The sequence below is a fragment of the Lactuca serriola genome, chromosome 3 (genome assembly GCF_051521515.1).
Source record: "Lactuca serriola cultivar US96UC23 chromosome 3, Lser_US96UC23_V15, whole genome shotgun sequence".
Classification (NCBI taxonomy): domain Eukaryota; kingdom Viridiplantae; phylum Streptophyta; class Magnoliopsida; order Asterales; family Asteraceae; genus Lactuca; species Lactuca serriola.
This window is the reverse complement of record NC_136410.1, coordinates 307,410,108-307,416,107: the sequence shown is the minus strand read 5'-3', so window position 1 is coordinate 307,416,107 and position 6,000 is coordinate 307,410,108.

The following is a 6,000-nucleotide window of genomic DNA, read 5'->3' as shown; positions in this document are numbered from 1 at the left end:
AACAACCTAGCTTTATGTAGTCACATAAGAGTATTGAGCCTAACACACCATTATAAGGGTTATTTTATCAAATAGAGCTAGATGTGTGGTGCGTGGACAAAAAGATTGAACCTTTACGTGACTTTTGGGTGCTAGAAGGCCATATCTAAATGTTAGAGAAATAGATCTGACCTTAGAAGGTCAAATAAGTGTTTCCAAGGAGGAAACTCGCCGAGTCCATGAGAGGACTCGACGAGTCGGATCGGGTTGCCCCGCGATTCGTGATCAGTGGTAACCTATCGAGTGAAAGGTTAACTCGACGAGTCGTGTGAGTCCTTAGGAGGATTCAGAGGACACGCATGGACTTGCCAAGTCACATGAGTGCACTCGACGAGTCTGGTCAAAGATGGACCGTTGATTGGAGTTGACTTTTGTTGGCCTTAGGGTTTTGGTCAAACTGATTCCAGAGGGGCCATGGAGGGGTAGAATGGTCTTCTACCCATTCTTTAGGGATGAGAACATAAAGAGAGTATTGATTAGAGATATTATCATTTTGATAGGTGGAAGCTAGATCGGGGATATCGAGAACGAGAGTATACTAGACATCATACGAGGTGAGTCTTCTCACTATATATTACCTAGAATGGTATCTATGTGCAGTCTGGAGGGTCTTATGTGTATGTGTATGTTGACATTTATGGGCATTATGTTATATGTATTTTATGTGTTATTTAAACCGGACCTGAGGGTCCAACGACCCATGAGGCCAGAGGGTCCTCGATCAGACCGCACCGGAGGGTCCAATGAGCTAGACCGAACCAGAAGGTCCAACGAGCTATGGGAATGGAGGGTCCCGCTGAGACACATTGACCAGAGGGTCTTACCAAGTTATAGCCTCGAGTAGCTTATGTGTTGTATGTTGTATTTTGGGGAACTCACTAAGCATTTATGCTTACCGTGTTATGTGATATGTGTTTCAGGTATTAGCGAGGATCTCGGGAAGGCGCCGATATGATTTGTACACACTGACAGAGGATTTTATATTTGAGATTTTGGGATATGTTTTACCGTGATAACATTTGATACACTTGAGGTTTGAGATTATTTATATGAGATATTTTATGTTTGAAAAATGAAAAATTGTTTTAAATTTTCACGTCGTAATAGTGTCTCGCTATGAAGGACCATGGAGAAACTACTTATATTCTAGGGATAAGGATATTGAGAAACAGGAGTAAAAGACTACTTGGACTTAGTCAAACTACCTACTTGGACAAGGTGTTGAAACATTTCAGCATGGAGGAGTCCAAGAAAGGTGACTTACCTATCCAAAGCAATACCAAACTGAGTAAGACTCAGAGTCTGAGTACAAAGTCTGCAGTTGGCTCAATCATGTATGCTACGAATTGTATTCACCCTGATGTGGCCTTTGTTATGAGCATTTTCAGCAAGTATCAAGGGAATCCTAGTAATGGTCATTGGACTAATTTTAAGAACATGCTTAAGTGTTGGATTAATGTCTAAGCCCATAACTATATTTGTTAAGTATTTGAATCGGTTGTGCATGCTCCTTTTGGGTTGCCTTCAGCAAAGCACCTTGATAGCATGGTTTATGAATAAAGAGGTTAATTATGGTTTATTAATATATTATATGTATAATATATTAATAGAGAAATCATAGAGTTTAATTAATGTTAGACAAGAATTAATTAGGAAATTAATTCTGGGGCTAAAAGAGATTAATTAGACTTGGGGGACTAATATTGTAATTATAAGATAATTGCATTGTAGGCTATGGATTCTGAAAGGGAAGGGAGTTGGACGAAATCTATGGGAAGCCCATATGATTTTCGTCTAAGGGCTTTTCAGAAAGGTTCCATGGGTTGCTTAAGGCCTAAGCAGAGAATTAAGGTTTCTCCAGAAACCCTAGCAGCCCACACAAGTATAAATAGACCCCTAGGGATCCCGAAAACGTGGCTAAGGCTTATGGTAGAGATCTTGGATGGTTTTGGTGCTCCTACCCTCTTTCCAATATCATCCTCTTGCTTGTGGTGTTTGTAAACCATTAGAGGAGTGACATTTGTGACTAAACTCCAAGGACACGAGATTGAAGCCATTGTATAAGAGGTATTCATCTAGATCTGTTCTTACATGTTAATTTCAATATACATATGCTAGATATAGGGTTTATGCCTTTGGATGATTATTGCATGTTCATTACACAAACTAGATCCAAAGCTTTAGGGTTTGCATGTACACCATAGGATTGATGTAGTGCTCAATTCCATTAGTGGTATCAGAGCCTATGCTATTTGTATAATGAATTGATGCAATTGTGAACTGCCAAAGATTAGAAAATTGAAATTTTTGCTGACTGTCTGATGAACTCTCCGAGTTTCTCAAAGAATTCGACGAGTTGCATGAAGTCGATGAGTTCCAAAGAGAACTCGACAAGTTGGAGGGTCTGGTGTCGGGCGTTTCGATTTTCAGGCCAATTTCTGATTAGCATAATTACCAAAACTCATTTTTATTTCCTTAAATCTATTTATTATGTTTGGAATAATTATCCTTATCAAAATTGATGGATTTGGTTAAATATGGATAATATAGGATTATTATAAGTAAAATATTTGACCTAGTAAGTTTGAAAAGTTTAAACTTATACCTTTTAGTTTTATAGCTAAATTTAAACTTAATAGTTTTAGTTTCGAAATTTAAATAGTTAAACCTAATTGGTTTGAAAAGTTTCAAAACTTGCCCTCAATTTTTGGAATTTAAAATTTGATTAATAGTTTAAATTGTTAAATTCTAAAACCTTAATTTTGAAAAAGTTCAAATTGCACCCTTATGGTTTTATTAAATTAGTTATGTGTATAATTAAAAGAAAGTTAATAAATCCATAGTGATATGGTTTACGTTTAATTAAATTAAAAGTGTAATTTATTAAATTAGACCACATAGTATTTTAAAAGTGTAAAATACACCCTTATACTATATATAAAATTAAAAGGTCTAATATTATATATGTATAACTTAAATGCTAGTCTTACCATTAGTAGGCCTCATTCACGAAGCTAGTCTATAAGGGGTGTTTAAGGAAGCGTCCTGTAAAATGACCGCCATTGGGTATCCATTCTTACCCACCCCACTCTTGACTAGTGGAGGGTCGTTAGCCAAATGGGGTAGGATAGGCAAAACTCTTTCCATTAAAAGTATAATGTGTTATAAAGTAACTAAATGTTTTATAAAATTTCCAATTTTAGTTACTTTAGGCAAAAAGTGAATTTGATGAAATTCAATGAAATTACACTTTGTACCCTTGCTAAGACATTAGTAGAGTGTGTGGTTAACCGGCACACTAAATGGCCTCTTAGAAAAGGTAACGAAGGGTGACTCGATGTTTGTCATAGTTCGGTGGAGTGTGTGTGGTTAACCGACACATCGAATAGGTGACTGTAACATTGGGGGCACCATGTAAGTTTGCATGGTTATTCACACCCTGTTTGGTGATTCTCGGCATCCCAGTCACAAATCGAGGGGCATATCGAGATTTAAACATTCCATTGAAAAGTTCAATGAATCTCAAAGAATCTAGGAGTTTTCAATACATTTAAAACTTAATCTCTTTTTCGTTTTTCATGGTGGAAAATGAGTGAATCGTCATAGACTTACCTTCAAATGTTCTGCAATTTGGATTACGGCATCTCTCTTCCAAGTTGTAGAATATTTTGTTCGGTCCTAGCCTTAATATCTCATTTGGCTGTTTTATTAAGGACTCAATCAATCAATTAACTAACTTGAATTTTCTCCCGTTTTGTAGATGTCAAAGTATGACAACTATGTCTTCCTAAATCCCTTGGAACAAGCTTTCCACATGAAGATGATATTACACGATTCGATCGAGGAACAAGAGATCATGCATCACTTCCTCCACCTCCTCCTATTGTTCTCCCTAACCCATAAGTTCAATGGCTTGAAAAGTTCAAGGTCACTCAAGCCCTGTTGGCGAAGAAACATGAAGATGGAAAACCCGTGTGTGCTCACGTCCTAGGGATGAAATCACACATCGATAGGTTGATAATGTTGGGTGCAACTTTCCTAAAGAAGTTGGTTGTAGACTGGGTTCTTCAGTCACTCCATGAATCATATAATATGTTCATAAGAGAGTATTATATGATAGATCTTGACGCGACCCCCATTGGCCTAACTTACATGCTTATTGTTGTTGAGTCAGAAATGATTAGGCAAAATAATGGAGCATATTTCTCTGGTAATTAAACCAACCATACTTCCGTGGTCGCTCCAGAAGAAGCCACCTGTTTCTGCTGCCAAGAGAAGGGGCGTTGGATGAGGCTGCCCCAATCACCTGAGGAATCTAAGAGATGGGAGAGTCAAGGAGTATGGCTCTACTTCAGCTAAAATCCACTATCTAATTCCATTAATTTCCTATTTGTTGATTCTTAATACATGATGTGATAAAATTACATTTGAATGTTTTTGCAGGATCAGAGAAAAGAGAGGAAGCTTGATGAAAGAGTGAGATGAATTTGATCACGAAGAAATAGATTATGATCACATGGATTCAAAGATCAGATTTTGAGCTTAGGAAGTTATGTAAGATTTATTAGGAATATTTGGTTACATAGTTTTTCAGTTGATTTTGCAGTATAAGGAGATGTTTTCCGCTACTTTTATGAATAAAATAAATTTTTGGTTAGTCTTATATATATATATATATATATATATATATATATATATATATCCTTGCAATGAAATCGTTGTGAAAAATTGATGTTTGCGTATTTCTATAAATGGATGTGATTCTTAGTTATGATATTTATGGTTGTGACATAATTGTCTAAGTAAGGGAAGATTTTGATCGCCCATGTTTCAATTGGACAGAAACTTAGAATCATACAACTTGTATTGTGTGATGTATGGAAATCTTGGTACTTAGGTAATTAAGACTAATTCCTTCTTCACATAAGTATGTGAGTCAAGTGAAGGACTAAAGGAACTAGTACACAATGTTTTTCACTAGTCTAGTACACCATAAATAATAATAACATTATTTGTCATGATTTACTAAAAGTCTAGTAAATGTGGTTATACTTACAAGATTAAGTGTAATTCTGAATCATTGAAAAGTTTCAATGAATGGAAGAAAAAAATAAGTAAAATCAATGAAGGAAGAAAGATAAAAAGTTTCTCCAATCTAAGAAGAAGGGAGAGTACTTTTGTATCATGTTTTATGATCATCTTGGTAATCATAGGAACCATATTAAAATTCATCCTCTAAGGACAACTTAGTGCACTAGTTTGGCTAAGAAGAGGAATCGAGAATTATTGTAGTGGTTAAGTCAATAAGATGAATTGTACTTTGTTCCAAAATCAAGTTTTAGAATCGTACTCCAAGATTGTGACTTGAGTGACATAATCATAAGTAGGAATGTTCTTACACTTGCACATTTTGGTAAGTGGTGTTGTCTTGCATAAGACAAAGACCAACTAGTACCAAATTGTGTGTAGGTTTTGTCTTGATATAAACACACACTAACTCTTGGATATTTGTTTTGTCAAGAAATGTTTCTAGATAAGAGAATATAATATGTCAAGAGGTCAGTGGGAGTCTAAAGATCTTGAAAAGTCTCAAGAACAGATCAATAAGTAAACCTATTAAACACTAGCACACGACTTGAGGTTTGTAACCTGTCATGTTGACAAAATTTTATTTATGTGCCAATTCAGTTAAGTGATCATGCATATAAGTTCTATGAGTTCTCAATAGACTGCATAAGGGAAACACCTTGTTCAATGAAAGTACATTGACTAGCATAAGTGAGCTGCTAAATAACCTGGAAGCAATGGTGGGACCCTTGTTCATACAAACAATTAACACGCATACTGCTAGGCTATTCTGGGGTGCCTGACTACCCGGTTCGGCCGTTCTGGGGTGCCGTCCTACCCGTGTCAAGCCATTCTGGGGTGCTGACTACCCGTGTCAACCCATTCTGGGGTGCT